This window comes from Podarcis raffonei, chromosome 7, assembly GCF_027172205.1.
Source record: "Podarcis raffonei isolate rPodRaf1 chromosome 7, rPodRaf1.pri, whole genome shotgun sequence".
Lineage (NCBI taxonomy): Eukaryota > Metazoa > Chordata > Lepidosauria > Squamata > Lacertidae > Podarcis > Podarcis raffonei.
This window is the reverse complement of record NC_070608.1, coordinates 7,930,840-7,949,169: the sequence shown is the minus strand read 5'-3', so window position 1 is coordinate 7,949,169 and position 18,330 is coordinate 7,930,840. Positions and strand designations below refer to the sequence as shown.

General features: G+C 43.0%; 1 protein-coding gene across 1 annotated transcript in view; it reads right to left on the bottom strand.

Moving 5' to 3' along the window:
• The window catches only part of COL22A1 (collagen type XXII alpha 1 chain), a 180,345-nt gene that overhangs the window by 124,820 nt on the left and 37,195 nt on the right, over positions 1–18,330 (bottom strand). The window lies entirely within an intron of this gene.

The window sequence follows — 18,330 nt, the reverse complement described above, 5'->3', positions numbered from 1 at the left end:
TTCATTCTGGAGGTTTTCAGAGCATACTACCTGCGGGAGCTGAATTGTTGTATGTTAACACTCATTTGCCTTCTTGCAGTCAGAATTTTAAACTTTGCAACAAAGGCATATTAAAATACAAACTGGAAAAAAAAAACACCCAAGACAACCCAAGAATAAATAAAAACATATCAATCTCTAGAACCACAATTTTTCAGAACTTAAAACTGAAAAATTCTCCCAAATCATTTTAAAAATGAAATCTCATTGGGGTGCAAGCTAGAAACATAAAAACTGCTTTGGAAATGAACTTTTTAAAGAAGTGTTTAAAAAAAATACATTGAATTTTCCATAAGGCTCACTATCGCCATCTAGTTTCACATTGTATATTGCCCTTAAAACATACTTAAGACATTTTATTTGCAGCTGTATAGCTGAGTCCTGGCAGTCAGAACTGTATGGGGTTCCAAAAAGTAATCTATGCCATTGTCCATAACATTGCCACTACTAGCATACTGTATATGTTACCCTACACATAGCAAGCTTGTTTGTAGTGGCCAGGAACCATCTACATTTGAAATAAGAGTACCTCTACTATGGATGTCAGAGAATTTAGGTGCATTCTGCCTGGTTGCTAATTGCTAGAGAACGTGCGACAGAGACTCTGATCTGATTTTAATACTGTTATATCCTTTCAACAGCTGCAACTTTTTTTACGTCTTGGAATTGTGTCTCCTGATTGCTCTTTCTGCTTCCTCCCAGCTAAGCACGTATGAAAACATTAAGCTGTTTTTCCCTAGAGCAAAGGCTAATTTCTGAATAACGGTGAAAATGGACCAAGCAGAGTTATTTAATGAACAATGGAAAATCAATGAAAACCACGGAGACTAAGAAGCAGAAAGCTGACAGGCAGTGCTACCTCCTGAACAGGTTGCAAAGAAGAGGGAAGGAAGGAAGGAAAGTGGACCACAGTGATCGGTGTGGCATTCCCCCAGTTTCCCTAAAAAAATCAGCCTCCACAGTGGAAGTTGTGAACCAACAACACCATCTATTTCCAGGGATCCCAATTTATTTCCTGAGGTTTTAATGAGTAGCCATGTAAGAAACAGGTTAGATGATTCTATGAATTGACTATCCCTATCTTGCCATTGTGACACTATCATTTTCCCATAATCCCTATGTGCTCTTTGTCAATAGGGTCCATCTTTCTTCCTCTCCTTTTTCTCTGTCTTTGCAAAGAGCCTTTGCTCAACACAAAAGTTATCCAAATATTATTATTATTATTTTTTAAAAAATAACCCTGGCACCAAGACAGATTTGCTGGCTACAGGTATCTCTTAGACCAGGAAAGCCATTATTAAATGGGCCAGCCAGATGCTTTGGAAGCTGCTGCTGATAAATCACTTCTATTATCCCAACAGCTGTAGGCATTTTGTTAGCATATGGGAAACATCAACCAATGGCACCAAGTTACCGTGGGTGGATGAATCCAGCTCGAGGCTGCACAGCAGGCTGCTCTTAACCGCATTTCCGCAAATGTGAGGGGCGAAATGGCACTTTTGCCACATTGTCAAGAAATGTCCAGAACACAGAGCTGTATTTATTAGAACGTCTGCTTAGTGGGATCTGACATTCACCTGCTTTTCCCTACGGGGTGAAGGTTATCACTTGATGATGATTATTATTAGCAGATTGGCCAATTACACATTGAGAGAAAAGAGGAAATTCATCCCCAAAAAAATGATGGCAAAATTTGCAAGGAATTTGCATTTAGAAATAATGAATATGATAGAAATATAATACATCTCATTATTGGGGGGGGGGCAACTGTGATGTGGACTGGATCAATCTGCTGTCCATGTGCTATTGACAGACAAACTCAAGGGCCTCTTGTCCACTTTTCTGGTACTTTCAACAGAACATAGACTGGATTGGCCTTTGAACACCTTAGGGTAGAGAGACTCCAGTTCTCATCAACCCTAACCAGTATGGCTAATGGTCCAGGACAGGGGTGCCAACTTGAATAAAATATTGTGGGGACCCAGGTAAGCCCTACCCCACATAATAATCATATGATGCAGCATGCACACACAATGTGATTGGGAATGCCCATCAACTTTGGGGGTGGGTCTCTGGCCCCCTCAAATATTTTATTGTGGGGGCTTCAGCCCCCACAGCCCCTTGGGATTGGCTCCTATGGTCAGATATGATGATGGGACTTACAGTGCAACAACAAGGGCTCCCCATTCCTGAAATAAAGGACGCCATCATATAGAGGACACCGTCAAATAGCTCTTTAAATTCAAGGATAATTCAGGAATACCCTGAATGTGGGTTGCCCTTTACAGAGTAAAGACAGGAAGGAAGGAAGGCCCCTACCCTCACAAACTTATGATCAAAATGTTGACACAGAGAAGGCAATAATAATATTATTTTTTTATTTGTACCCCTCCCTCCCCGGCCAGAGCCGGACTCAGAGCAGCTAACATCATATAAATAATACAATATGCATAAAACAAGCAATCAATCGATTAAAATGCATCCCAAAATTAATTCAAATAAATTAAAGTTAAAGTTAAAACTGGACAAATGACAACCCTCAGGTTAAAATTGAAAGTGGTTAATACTCGCCAGGACCAACTGTTTCCACTGATATTATAAGGACCTGTGAGTGGGCTGGGAAACCTCCTTCGTGCTTGTTCTTATGCAAAGAGAAAATGAGTCAGACTGAACCCTGACCAAAGGCCTGGTGGAATAGCTCCATCTTGCAAGCCCTGCGGAAGGATGTGAAATCTTGCAGGGCCCTGGTCTCTTGTGAGAGAGCATTCCACCAGGCCGGGGCCACGGTTGAAAAGGATGGGGACTGCTGAGCCAAGGCGAGCATTAAGGAAAATGTGGCTGTACGCTCTGAAAGAGTTCCAAATGGGTTTCCAGCCCAGCATGATGTATTGTGCCTGCGGCATGGAGCAAGGGTGGAGCAGGAGAGCGAGTGTCATGGTGTGACAGAAAATAGGTTCAAAATAAGTGTACAGCTTACACAAAGTTTACCAAGGGACAAACTTTTAGTCAATGGGCAACTCAACTGCTGAGCACTACATTCAGATACATCAGCCACTCAGTTCATCGGCTAAATAAGAGGGCTGGTGTTAACACGATTTCTCCACAAGCTGCCTTGGAAGACCACAAATATTTGGCTCTTCTTTTCCAGGAAATATTTCCATTCCAGATAGTCACTATCAGAACACCTCTTCCCTCCCAATCCAGTTCCCTTTTGAGCCATGTCTTTTTTTTAGATAGTATGTCTCTGGGCGGTCTTCCTTTTTTGTGATCTGTAAGCAGCTCTGAGAGCCTTTTTTTGGCTGAAGAGCAGAGTTAGAAAAAAAAGAAGATGATGTTTTAAACAAACAAATAAATGGCCTGCACCCACTCAGCGTGTATGGAAAATGCTTGGGGATGGAAGGCAAGCTCAGGCCATCACAACCCTGTTACTGCCATCCTGAGTATCTGGTAGCCATGCCTGTCCCCGAGTTGAGTTCTGCCTTGAAGCATGAGTACACCTTGGTTTAAGAACAGCTTAGTTTATGAACAACTTGGATTAAGAATGCTGCAAACCCAGAAATAGGTGTTTTGGTTGTGAACTTTGCCTTGGAAGCAGAACATGTTTCACTTCCTGTTGAGTGTGTTCCGTTTGTAAATTGAGTCCCCCGCTGCTATGGGAAAGCATGCCTTGGTTTAAGAATGCTTTGGTTTAAGAACGGACTTCCGGAACATATTAAGTTCATAAACCAAGGTACCACTGTAGTATTGATGTCTTGCACATGACCTGGATAGCTCAGTCGGTTAGAGCATGGTGCTGATAACAAGGTTGCAGGTTCAATCCCTGTATGCAACAGCTGCATATTCCTGCATCGCAGGGAGTTGGATGATGATTCACAGGGTCCCTTCCAACTCTACAATTCTATGATTCTATGCCTGAACTCATGAAGTCATAGAATCATGGAATCAGAGTTGGAAAGGACCCCAAGGGTATTGCACTTGGGCAAAAAAAATGAGAGGCACAAATACAAGATGGGTGACACCTGGCTTGAGAGCACTACATGTGGAAAGGATCTAGGAGTCTTGGTTGACCACAAACTAGACATGAGCCAACAGTGTGACGCGGCAGCTAAAAAAGCCAATGCAATTCTGGGCTGCATCAATAGGAGTATAGCATCTAGATCAAGGGAAGTAATAGTGCCACTGTATTCTGCTCTGGTCAGACCTCACCTGGAGTACTGTGTCCAGTTCTGGGCACTACAGTTCAAGAAGGACACTGACAAACTGGAATGTGTCCAGAGGAGGGCAACCAAAATGGTCAAAGGCCTGGAAACGATGCCTTATGAGGAACGGCTAAGGGAGCTGGGCATGTTTAGCCTGGAGAAGAGGAGGTTAAGGGGTGATATGATAGCCATGTTCAAATATATAAAAGGATGTCACATAGAGGAGGGAGAAAGGTTGTTTTCTGCTGCTCCAGAGAAGCGGACACGGAGCAATGGATCCAAACTGCAGGAAAGAAGATTCCACCTAAACTTTAGGAAGAACTTCCTGACAGTAAGAGCTGTTCGACAGTGGAATTTGCTGCCAAGGAGTGTGGTGGAGTCTCCTTCTTTGGAGGTCTTTAAGCAGAGGCTTGACAACCATATGTCAGGAGTGCTCTGATGGTGTTTCCTGCTTGGCAGGGGGTTGGACTCGATGGCCCTTGTGGTCTATTCCAACTCTATGATTCTATGATTCTATAATCCTGAAATGCAGTTATCTCAGCTAAAGAATCCATGACAGATAGCCATCCAACCTCTGCTCAAAAACCTCCAAGGAAGAAGAGTCCTTTATCAGTCTTTATCAATATGCATTAGCAGTCAGGAAGAAGACGAGAAAGACCTGCCTCTATATGGTGGCAGGTCACTTCTTCACTTATTTCCAAGTGCCTTTCAGACGTCTAGATGAGGTCACGCTCAGAATTTCCATGTATTTTATAGGACTGTTTACAGCCCTGTCCACTGACCTCCTTTGGCTGCAAGGCAATCCTTAAGAATGGGATCAATCACCAAAGCAGACAACATGCTTGCCTGATGACTCACCCGGGCAGGAAGAAGGCAAAACAACAGGCGGCGACATATCAATCGCAAATAGCAAGAAAGCATCATAAAACACCCCAAATGGAACACCAGCTGAGCACAGGCTTTCCACACACAAACACACTTCTTTCCAGCTTTGTTTTTCCTTCCAGTCTTTTCCTCATTGAAAAAGAGTTTTCTTTCCTAGAGGTGCACTGAGCAATTAGTGTTCCCCTGTACCATACGAAGCTAGGCTTTTACCCCACTGAGGATTAAGTTTCAGCCCTATGAGTCCGATGGGTATTTGATGGAAGGTGGAATGCTTGCTTCATTTACACAACCTTCCCCCCAAGCTTGATGCTGTCAGAGGAGGAATGGTGGAGACTGGCTCCTCAGCCTGACCCTTCTATCCCTGCCCTTACCACATGTAAGTGTTCAAGAATAGCTCTTTCTGCAGATGCCATCATTCTGCATTACAAGCACGGACTATATGACAACTCCGGTTTCCTGTGCCACATTTAAATGGGTGTGCAGATGTGTCACCCAGTGACATGCCTATAAACAGTCCCCCTGAGACTCGGGGTGGATAAACCTAGTTCACTTTCTATTTTGCCAATGTTAAACTGAGTCTTCGGCATTTCTGCATCAGTTTGTTGTTTTTTGTTTAAGTCCTTACAAACATTTTGCCTAGCCTGCATATATATATATATTTGCAAGTAATTTCCTCTGTTGTTGTTGTTTATACCCCACCCATACGGCTGGGTTTCCCCAGCCACTCTGGGCAGCTCCCAACAGATTAAAAACAGAATAGAATATCAAACATTAAAAACTTCCCTAAACAGGGATGCCTTCAGATGTCTCCTAAAATTCAGTTAGTTTTATTTCCTTGACACCTGATGGGAGGGCATTGCACAGGGTGGGTGCCACTACTGAAAAGGCCCTCTGCCTGGTTCCCTGTAACCTCACATCTCACAGTGAGGGAACTGCCAGAAGGCCCTTGGTGCTGGATCTCAGTGTCATGTTGGTAGGTTCATTTCACTAATATATATACTTCCACTAATATATATACTTTCCCCTAATCTACTCATCTTTGGACATGGTTTCTGGTTAGAGAATCACACCATAAAATTTGGAGAACTGTGAGTTTCAAAGAATAGATATGTTTCAGTTTGTACAGAGCTTAATTCGTTCTGGAGGTCTGTTCTTAACCTGAAACTGTTCTTAACCTGAGGTATCACTTTGGTTAATGGGGGCTCCTGCTGCCGCTTTCGCCGCCAGAGCACGATTTCTGTTCTCATCCTGAAGCAAAGTTCTTAATCTGAGGTACTATTTCTGGGTTAGCGGAGTCTGTTTACCTGAAGCAACTGTAACCTGAAGCATCTGTAACCTGAAGCGTCTGTAACCTGAGGTACCACTGTATATTTTGGGGTGGAACGTTCAGACCAGAAAGGATCAAACTGAAAGGAAACCAAAATAGACCCATTCCCCATTATCACCTGAGACATGGGGGACAAAAATTCAGTCTCTCAAATGTTCCACCTCAATTTGAGACAGTTTCCTCCCCTCCAACGCAAGCTCAAGTAGCCAGCGCCAAGAGAAACAAGCCTCCTCCCTCACTAACAAGCGCTGATCTAAGGCACACAAGTTCCTTGTCCCTACCAGCTGGCCATCGAAGGAGCGGGAACCGGAATTGATCTGAGGAAATGAAGGGTGACGAGAAACAGGAGGCCAGACACCGATAAAGGCAGAGGTGAGGTCATTGCTATGGAGACGTATGGGCCTCTGAGGCAGCATGCACTGAAGCTTACAAGATTCAACTCAAGGTCTTGTGGCCTTTAATTAACTGGAAGGATTGACAGCGAGCTCGGTTGGGTTATTAGGTGAGACCAATCGATACTGGGGAATTTTGTGCTTTGGGTTGTCTGGTATTCCCCATAGATCAGGGGCAGGAATAATGAGCCCATTGTTTCCTTCCAGATCCCAGCTTTGGTCATGCATCTGGGGTGCAAGGGGTGCTACTTGGAGGGAGAGGCCGTAGATCAGTGGTAGACTACATCCACATTCTTCAGCATCTCAGTTTAAAGAAAAACCTCAGACATCGTGTATTAGGAACTACTTCTCCCTGGAACCCTGAAGAGCAACTACCAGTCAGAGTACTCAGTATTGATCTAGGCAGCCCATCGGACTGACACAGGATTAGGCAGCTACATCCATTCATACCTTTTCCAATGAACTAGCCATTTCAACTCTGTGCTCTGACAGGTCACTGGATATCTCTTAGCAGGTGTCTGAACTTACTGACTTCATACAATCCATTTCTATAGAGAACGTGACAACGCAAAGTGACAGTTTCCTCTTTGTTTCTAACTGGTGACTTATTCTAATAAAAATGCTTTTGTGGAGTGAAACAAAAAAGCAGCTTCAGGAAACTCAGCCATTTAAAGCTAGCATTGCGTTTCCCTAAACGACTTACAAGCCAGATTTGAGACAATGTATTCTCTTCAACATAATGCTATGATTCTCCTCCAAACCAAGGCTCTCTCTCTCTCTCTCTCTCTCTCTCTCTCTCTATCTATCTATCATCTATCTATCTCTCTTGTGCGCTCTCTCTCTCTCTCTCACTCACTCTATCATCCATCTATCTATCTATCTATCTATCTATCTATCTATCTATCTATCTATCATCTATCTATCTATCTATCTATCTATCTATCATCTATCTATCTCTCTTGTGCTCTCTCTCTCTCTCTCTCTCTCTCTCACACACACACACACACACACACACAAAATTCAAGGGGACCCTCTTTGACAACATTACAGACCCTACGGGTAACCCTATTTTCCAGGGACATCCCTGATTTAGAGAAGCTGTCCCAGTTTCTGTTTTGATCCCGAAATATCCCACTTTTCCTTAGGGTGTCCCTATTTTCATTGGAGAAATGTTGGAGGGTATGGAGTTATCCGACCCCCAAGCTGTTTGAAGGCAAACCTGTATAGGGAAGTTGTTTTTTAATGTTTCATATTTTATTATGTTTTTATATATGTTGGATGCTGATGAGGGTGGCTGGGAAAACCCAGTAAGATGTGTGGAGCATAAATAGTAAAATTATCCTTGTGGAATGGGACATCCGTATTTTCTTCGGAGAAATGTTGGAAGGTTATGACATTAGTATAAGTATGGTCATACGTTGGTTCTTGAATGGAATCTGTTCCGGTAGTCGGTCCGACTTCAGAAAATGTTCGAAAACCAAGGCGTGGCTTCCAATTGGCTGCAGGAGCTTCCTGCACTCAATCAGAAGCCGTGGAAGCCGCGTAGGACATTCGGCTTCCAAAAAACGTTTGCAAACCGGAACACTCACTTCTGGGTTTGCGGTGTTCAGGAGGCAAAACATTCAGGTCACAAGGCATTCCAGAACCAAGGTAAGATAGTATAAAATATGAATTAGGGCAATACCTGATCAAGCAAGATGCCACGAAATAGTATGCAAGCTTTGAATTTCCCAGAATTCTTCATTACAGTGGTACCTCGGGTTACATACGCTTCAGGTTACAGACTCCGCTAACCCAGAAATAGCATCTCGGGTTAAGAACTTTGCTTCAGGATGAGAACAGATACCGTGCTCTGGTGGTGCAGTAACAGCAGGACGCCCCATTAGCTAAAGTGGTGCTTCAGGTTAAGAACAGTTTCAGGTTAAGAACAGACCTCCGGAACTCTGGAGTTCCGGAATTAAGTACTTAACCCAAGGTATCACTGTAGTCTACATGCTAAAAACACACTACAGGAATAACATCCAGCCTAATGGAAGATTTCTCAGGACTTGAAAGCTTGTTTGCTATTTTGTGACATTATGGTTGAATTACCTTTGGCTCCTTGACAAAATGCTTAAGAGGGAAGTGGCACTGCCATTGTCCGATTCCTCCACTTTCTTCCCCATACTGCAGCCCCCTGGAAGCTCACAGTCCAATACCTTGAAAACAGCTGTGCATTGATATTTTACACCTATACAGGTTGTTGTCACCATGATGGGGTTCTTAGGTACAGTACATTTTACTATTCTTATTGTGTATTTAGGGTGGTATTCTACTACTTTGTCTCATCAGCACAAGGATTTCTATTTGTTCAACAGGACCTCCGATTCCCTCTCACACCCTCCCCACATCTGCTCTGGAGGTTTGAGGGAACCCCTAGAACAGATTTGGAGGAGAATAAGGAGAGAATGGTTCATTGCACAAGTGTGAATCCTTGTGCTGACTGTGTTGGATACAACCTTCAAATTCCATGCCATTTTGTATATGTATTATTAGAACATATAGGGTGAAAATGCAGCACCCACAGTCAGAAGGAACTATGAACCTGGTTTTCCCAATTTAAGTGGTGACTCTGTGCTAATATTGATAAAACCTCTTGTTCCAAGATCTTAAGTGTGCTGTCCTCAGGCAGCAATGTTCCTGTTCTTACGAACATTGTTGCATGTCTTGCATGGCACCAAGAGTGTAAATTATACACCTGATTATTTACTGCAGAAAAACATCACTTGCACTCACAAAAGCAGGAAGAAAAGAAAAGCAACTTTCAGTAACTTTTAGCTGAATAGCTAAGGTCACGTTAACAGAAATCAAAAGATGGTATGAAACCACTCATGCTCACCTAAAACCAGCTAGTGTTTTATCACCGCTTCGTCTGCTGTAAATTATAGGGAACAGACAAACAATTACAGTGACTGAGTGCCTTCCTATAAAATCTAAGCCTGTAAGTTTCACAGCTCAGCCACTTGTGCCTGTACAGAACGAGTGCCAATCGGGCAGCACATCAATCAGTGCCAGCTGGAGCTCCAGTCTAAGTGCTATTTCCAGAGGCAAAATTAAAGGCGAGGCAGGCCAGCATCTGCTATTGTCATTTGGCTTCTGCCTTCGGCGCAGAACGCAGGCAAAAATTGAGCAGCAAAACAAAAAGGCCCAGAATGTTGCAGTGCTTCAGCAGAAGACCAGATCAGTAGAATGCTCCACTGGTTATGAGCATCTAAAGGCCTTTTCTGGTCCCTCCAGTCAAACTTGGCAGCTGGAATCAAATGGGTTTTGCAGGCTTGAGTCAAATTAATACGACCTTTCTTTGCTCCCCAAAATTCTCTTACTGCATTATTGTTATTATCTGCTGCTTACTTCTGCTTATGCTCTAATTATATGTTTGTCAATAAGGTCAATATTGTGAGGATATCATAAGAAGATCAAGTGTAGGGAGTGCTGCCCCAAGAAACAGCAGGCATTCCTACAACTAAGCAAACCCACTAACCCTATCACATCAGAGCCCCCATAAAGAAAGGCCTTGTACCATTCAGTTGCCCTTAATCAACATGGATCCATCTGTCATGGATGCTTTAGCTGAGTTTCCTGCTAGATGAGCTTGGGGTCTACAATTCTGCAATTCTATGATTCTAAGAACACATCATCTCTCTCTTCATATCTTCCAAACCACATAATTGTTTTTCCACACAAAACCTGCCCCTCTCTCATAATATAGAGGCCACCCCCCAAAAAAACTCTGGTGCATACCCTCCAACATTCCTCTGAAGAAAATAGGGACATCCTATTCCATAATAATAATAGTAATTTTACTATGTAGCCCTTGAAAGCCTTATTCTCTATAAATTTGTATAATCCTATTCTAAAGCCATCAAAATTGTGAAAGAATGCCAACTCGCATCAGTCTCAGCCACAAGTGTCAGTCATCGTGGTCAATGGTCAGAAACGATGGTTAGGGGGTACTGCATTGGCTACCCCTAAATTATTACTGTTCAGCTTATGAATAGAGAAGACGAAGAATATTATTCCACAGTGTGAAATGGATGATCCCATAGAGGAATCAGTTATGTGAAAAACTAGGGTGTTAGCAGTACACAAGGGTCCCTATTTTCATCTGTAAAAGTCTGAATATTTTTCCTCCTCCTGTTGCAGTATGAAATGTTTTTATCTCTAAACCCATAATCTTTACTAAAACAAACAAACAAAACCCAGTGCCCTTCTCCTGCATTAACTAAGACTTTCTTTTCAGATTTGCTTTGTTTTTTGTTCCTTTCAACAGTAAGTAAACCTTCATCTGTCAAAAAACCCAAAACCTCCTTTGGGAACTGGACTGCAATGAATGTCAGACATGTGTAGCTGTCAGGTTTTACCAGAATAAACCAAAGGAGATTACAAGAGAAATATAAGAAGGTTGGGGTAATGGATACATTGCTAATGGGCATTTGCCTCCCCCCTTCTTCTGCAAACACACACTCTTCATGGGAATTCATAATGCATCAGCTCAAAAAGCAAACTTGCAGTAACAATCGGAGCTATTATTTTAGCTGGAAACTATAGAAGGGGAGGAGAATCTGTAGTTCCCCTGAAGTTTCTGGAGTAGAATTCCCACCATCCTGACCATTGGCTGCACTGGTTTGGGCTAGGGATGGGAAAATCTATCAATTTCAGTTTCACGGAGTTTGTCCATTGTCTAGTCTTTAGTTCAGTTCCTTTTCATTGTTATTTTTAAGAGCTCATGGAAAGCCAGCACTTCTTCAACGTAATGTATTTCTGTATGTTATCTTCACCAATAAGTTCCTCATATATGCTCATTTCTGTACACATCATTTGGTTGAAGAACCACTTGACAAAAGTGCAATTTTAACAAGATAACTGTGTTTCAGTTCCTATGCATTAGAATGTGAACAAAAAATAGCTTCTCTTCTCTTGCTGACGCTGATGGGAACTGGATTGCAGCGACAACTAGAGGGCCACAAATTCTCCATCGGTGAATTACAGTATCATCCCCACTCAGAACGACCTTATTTCCAGAATACAGACACTTCCCTCACTTCTAGCCAGTGATATTTTAAAAATCTATTCTAATGTTAGCAAATTCCTTACTAGAAGGAATGTGCAGCCCCCAAACCCTCGGAGGGGATGGAACCTTGCACTTTCCCCAACAGATGTTACTGGATATGTATAGGGTCCAACTATTGGTAAGGAGCTTATCTGATCAGGAGAAGTGAAACAAATGAAAGGCTGGAAAAAATGCCCATGTGAACATGGTCAAATTCAGTCTACAGTGATCAATTTGTTGTGGAAGTCTAGCTAACACAGATAGACAGGATAGCTGTTAAAGAACTCACATGATAAACCTTACATTAATAGAACTCAAGGACAGCAGTGCTGGATCAGACCAGAGGTCCACCTGGACTAGCATTGTGTTCCAACAAGGGACAACCAGATGTCTCTGGGAGAAGTCTTACAGCAGAACTTACAGAGAACACACTGATCCACCCTAAAAATAAACTTGGGTTGAGTTCTTGCCTTCTGCAAAAAGTAATTAAGCTTATCCTGTGTCTTGATGTCACCACACTATATGTGTGTGTGTGGCACATTAATTGGCTGTAACTAGCAAGGGTGGGGACTTGAGACGATATAATGATGTGAGGACATAGGATAACATATTACAAATCAGAGAGGGGTAGGACTCAATGCAAGGATGGTGCTAATAGCAGTTCCGTAACACTCCTGACACATCCCTAATGAGTTAAGCTGCTTTGGAGTTAGGCTGTTATTGGAACTCTTGGCTTCGCTCAAAATTCCTCAGATGTTTTGCTTAAGGAAGAATGTCTAAAATTTGGTAGCGACTAGAGACTTAAAACATACTTCTAATGGGGGAGGCGTTGTCCACCCACTCAAGAACTGTCTCCTTCCTGTTTAGTTCCAAACTCCAGATTCAGAAACCCACTTTTCAAAAGTAAGATTCCTTTAATGCTTCTGTCAATAAGAAATGAAGGGCTGCTGTGTTAACTTTGTTAGGCTGGAAATTAGTGCCACAAAGGTTTTTCAAACAAGACTGCTTATTCTCAACAAGGAAACTGTCATTTATGAGCAGCATAATATTGTACGTTAACTTTGATTTTCCTTAGCAACCAACGTGCCTTGCAGAAATCTGTTCTGCAGAACAAAAGAAAGAACAAAACTTTTGCCATCTTTGAGAAAAAAGCAGGAGGTGGTTTGAGTCCCACATGCCTCTACTGTCTACTTCTATTAAATATTAAAAGTCTATTAAACATTAAAAGTATAGGGAAGCTTTTAATGTTTAATAGGTTATAGTATTTTAATATTCTGTTGGAAGCTGCCCAGAGTGGCTGGGGAAACCCAGCCAGATGGGCGGGGTATAAATATATTATTATTATTATTATTATTATTATTATTATTATTATTATTATTATTTCAATAGCACCATTATACATCCACTATGGAAGCCCAAAGTATTCCTTCCTTCCTTCCTTCCTTCCCCTGCCCTTTTCTCTCATAGAATCATAGAATTGTGGAGCTTAAAGGGACCCACAGAACATCTAGTCCAACCCCCTGCAATGAAAGAATAAGGTGGTGTGCATCAGTAGTGGGGAACTTCAACCCAAGGGTCTAATCAGGCCCATTTGGCCCAACAGGCCATTTCAGGCAAGCCACTCCCACCAGCAGAATGACTAACATTATATATGACATCAGATGTAGGGCAGGTAAAGGCACAGCTCATGCTAGATCTTCAGGCACTGCCAATTAACTGGTGTCAGATGACTGACAGGTGGCAAGTCCCACCCACCTGCCAAAGTTGGCCTATGATGGTAGGGAGGTAAGATTCCACCTCCCCACTCATGATGTATGTGGTTAACCTATTCTCATTGTAGCCTCACAACCACCATGCAAAGTAAGGGAAGTAAGAAGGAATGGAAAAATTGATGTTTCTGAATTATGGTGCTGGAGGAGACTCTTGAGAGTCCCATGGTCTGCAAGAAGATCAAACCTCTCCATTCTTAAGGAAATCAGCCCTGAGTGCTCACTGGAAGGACAGATCGTGAAGCTGAGGCTCCAATACTTTGGCCACCTCATGAGAAGAGAAGACTCCCTGGAAAGACCCTGATGTTGGGAAAGATGGAGGGCACAAGGAGAAGGGGATGACAGAGGACGAGATGGTTGGATAGTGTTCTCGAAGCTACCAGCATGAGTTTGACAAAACTGTGGGAGGCAGTGGAAGACAGGAGTGCCTGGCGTGCTCTGGTCCATGGGATCAGGAAGAGTCGGACACACTAAACGACAACAACAACAACAACAAGAAGGAATGACTGGTCTAATATCATCTAGTGAGCATCAGGGCAGAGGGCAGATTTGTATCTCCATCTTACTAGTCCTTGTTTGATGCTCCATCCATTACACCACAGCTACAGCGATATAAATACCCACCCTTATGCCCATGATGAATAAGGCTGCAATTTAGAGAGCAATGTTGGTAATCTTATGGAAATTATATTCACTTTCCTGGCCCAGGCTCCCCACATTTCCCCTGATGGTGGCAAAATTTAGCAGCACAGCTGACAGCTCCGTTATTGGGAAATAACCAAACAAGTGGGACCAGGAAGTGCCAAGCAGGTTTCCAGATGTCCTGACACTTTTCATACACACATAGTTGTCCTTTGGGGGAAAATACTGGCCAAGGAAATTAGGAATATCATATTCCAGCACAGTCCCATTGCTCCTCCTTCCTCCACACTAAACAAACTTGTTCAATAGCTATACAGCTGTGGATCATAGGGAAGCGTATTATATTGTCAAATAATAAAGCAGTGCATCTCTCTGAGTTTGGCAGGCTTCTGTTAGCATTTCTTTCATTCTCATTTGGTTGTGTGGTGTGACCCTGCTTCTGAGTGCACTATCCATTTAATGCAATATCACAGATACTCCAAAGTGTTCCTATTTTCCAGGGACAGTCCCAGATTTACAGAAGCAGTCCCGGTTTCTGCTATGATCCCAGAATGTCCCACTTTTTCTTAGGACATCCCTATGTTCATCAGAGAAATGTTGGAGGGTATGGAGTTATGCAACCTGAAACAAGGAGATCAGTAACTATATGACCTTTAGAAAGCATCTTAAGGCAGCCCTGCATAGGGAAGTTTTTTTTCAGTGTTTATGTTTTTATATATGTTGGAAGCCACCCACAGTGGCTGGGCAACCCAGTCAGATGGGAGGGGTATAAATACAGTATTATTATTCTTATTAGTAGTAGTAGTACAGTGGTACCTCAGGTTACATACGCTTCAGGTTACAGACTCCGCTAACCCAGAAATAGTGCTTCACGTTAATAACTTTGCTTCAGGATGAGAACAGAAATCGTGCTCCGGTGGCGCGGCAGCAGCAGGAGGCCCCATTAGCTAAAGTGGTGCTTTAGGTTAAGAACAGTTTCAGGTTAAGAACGCACCTCCAGAACGAATTAAGTACTTGATCCGAGGTACCACTGTAGTATTGAATAGGGCATCCCTATTTTCATCGGAGAAATGTTGGAGGGTATAGTATTATGCCACATTAAACAGTCATGATTGACCCCAGAGAATCTTGGGAACTGTAGTTTGTAAAAGTTGCTGAGAGCTGTGAGAAGACCCCTATTCCCCACACAGAACTACAATTCAAAGAGTGTCTTAATGTCCAAGACTGATAACCATAACCAAGAAGTTTCACATTCAAATCTGGCCCCTGCAATCAACTAAATAAAACTCTGGCTTTACTTTCTGATATCCTGAATTTAGCTGAATTTTCAGAGAAGAACAAAAAACCAAAAAAGTATGTCATATTTTTTTAAAACAAAAACAACAACATAATATTATTCAACCACACATTAAGCAGTTTAATTGTCAGATGGTCACAGAACACACTGCAGTAAATCAGCACCACACACAGCATAGCTGTTTCTGTCCAATATGGGCCCTGAACACAGCTGTCCCTAGTAAGTATAGAGTCCCAAGGCTGCTTCTGCTTCTGCACAGCTTGACCTCATCTGGCTTGGCAACGAAACCTTGCAGTCGGTGAAGCTCTGTCAGATCCCTAAATGAAACAAAGACAAATCGCCTTTCTGAAGCCCAGTAGCACGCCAACCCTGGAGGGATCTATGAGCAGGTCAGACTTCTGCAGCTGCCAGTTCCCTGGGGGTCACGGCCGGATTGAACACCCTGCGTTGTTCGCCCAGCAAGAATCTTGACAGGTCAATGGTGTGAGGGGAAGTTGACGATGATGTGTCCACAGAGGGGGGAAGTGTACGTTCAAGGGAAGGCCCTCAGAGGAGGATTCTGGAGCCAGCCTGCCCAGCACATTAACACTTCGGCTCCATGCTGGAAGGAAGGAGGCCTACTCACAAGTCCAGTGCTCTTTGCAACCAGCCGAGGAAAGCCTGTCACCACTAACTGACTCCCAAGACCTATGCCACATGCTCAATAGAATCAAGGGACAAAGCGGTTATCTGGGCTGTGTCAAGAAACTCCATGAGCTCCTTCCTCTCACTTGCAAAATTCCAGAACTCTGCATCCTGAAGTGTAGCTGATCCTGACATTTTGAATTCCATTCCAGAAAATGGATCTGGAAAAGGCAGCTCCTCAAAATCAAGGAGAAGAGTCTGACAGAAGCAAATTCAATGAGTATCCCAAGTGTTGTGGTTGCTGCTGCCCGCTTTGTGGTCCCAAAAAACATACATCAAAAAAATTTGGTCAGCATAGCTGGGCTTCCTTGCACAATTACATCCTAGGTAGAGATTGATGAGTTTCCCAATGCCCTCTGTGAATTAACTTTGAAACTGGGGTTTTTACCAGAGGTAGGCTACAAGAAGTTGTTTTTGTTGTTGTTGTTTGTGGGACAATTTGAGGTTTGGGGAAATTTTCATCTATTTCAGGAGCCTTTTTCTTCCGATACCCAGCCTTTATTTTCTTTCTATGGGAATGGGGGAAATGTTGTGGGAAGACAGGCGAACTAATGCCAGTGTACTGGAAGAAGCAATGATCACAAGTGTCGAAGCGATGATTCTTCAACACCAACTTTGTTGGACTGGCCATGTTTTGCGGATGCTTGATTATCATCTTCCAAAGCAACTACTCTATTCCGAACTTAAAAATGGAAAGCGTAATACTGGTGGTCAACAAAAAAACCTCTCTCAAGGCAAATCTAAAAGAAATGTAGTATAAACACCGACAACTGGGAAACACTGGCCTGTGAGCGCTCCAATTGGAGAACAGCCTTTACCAAAGGTGTCATGGGTTGGAAGACATTTGAACTCAGGACGGAAAGGAGAAGCAAGCTAAGAGGAAGGCACATTTGGCAAATCCACACCGTGATCAACTCCCACCTGGAAACCTATGTCCCCACTGTGGAAGGACATGTGGATCCAGAATTGGCCTCCACTGTCACTTATGGACTCACTGTTAAAACTGTGTTCATGGAAGACAATCTTACTTGGCTATGAGTGATCGCCAAAGAAGAAGAAGCAGAACCTGTGTCTGTTGGTCAGGATCAAATAGATGTCTCTCCAAAAATGCATTTTGAAATGAATTTCCTCCCCCAAATATACATTTTGGACCCTTTGTTGAACTGAGAACAGTGCAAAATCCTAAGGCAACAAATATTCCAATCTGTACATTTATTTGAGAAGTGCAGTTCTGGTTAGTTCATAGCAAATCTGAAAAAAATGGAGCTCAAGCATCCCTGGTTACACCTGAATCTTCATGCATGTGAAGAGGGTGTTCCAAGCTGTGCTCCTTCTCACATCAATATCTGCAGGACAAACTTTTCCTGCCCTGGAAATGCAGCGATTGGGGAAAGTTATTTTCCTGGTCCTCAGGATCTGGATTCTAAGGTTCAGAATTTAGGTTCTGTGATCTGGAACAGGCTAGTGCAGGATAGCAGGAGCATACGTTTCTACTATCCTAACGCCACATTTAAAGAAATAATCCTGGGTACCACATATAAAGGCCACGAGAGTTTCAGACACTTGCCACGCTTTACCGTACTTTGTCAAAGTTAAGAACTATTTAGCAAGAGGGTTGCTTTGAAGTCACCCGTTGGCCCCGAAGGATGAAAAAGACAAAGTGGGCATAGCGAGAACTGTCCAATAAAAGACATCACCTTCTTTATTGTGCCTCTCTCCGGACAAGGATGCCAGGATTAAACCTAATGGCCTCCCGCCTGCGTGGGACGATTATGGCCTCAGGTTGTAAATCACAGCCAGGCAACAAGCTGAACTCTGTCACATTTGCCAGATGCCAACATTTGTCTAGGTAGAGACTCTCTTTCCTCCTCCTCCTCCTCCTCCTCCTCCTCCTCCTCCTCCTCCTCTTCCTTGGTCTCTGCTCAAAAATCCCATGAAAGGTCAATTGTTCTTCTCTCTTTGTTAAGGCTACAGAGACAGATGGTTTTTAAGGAAGGGTGTTTTATC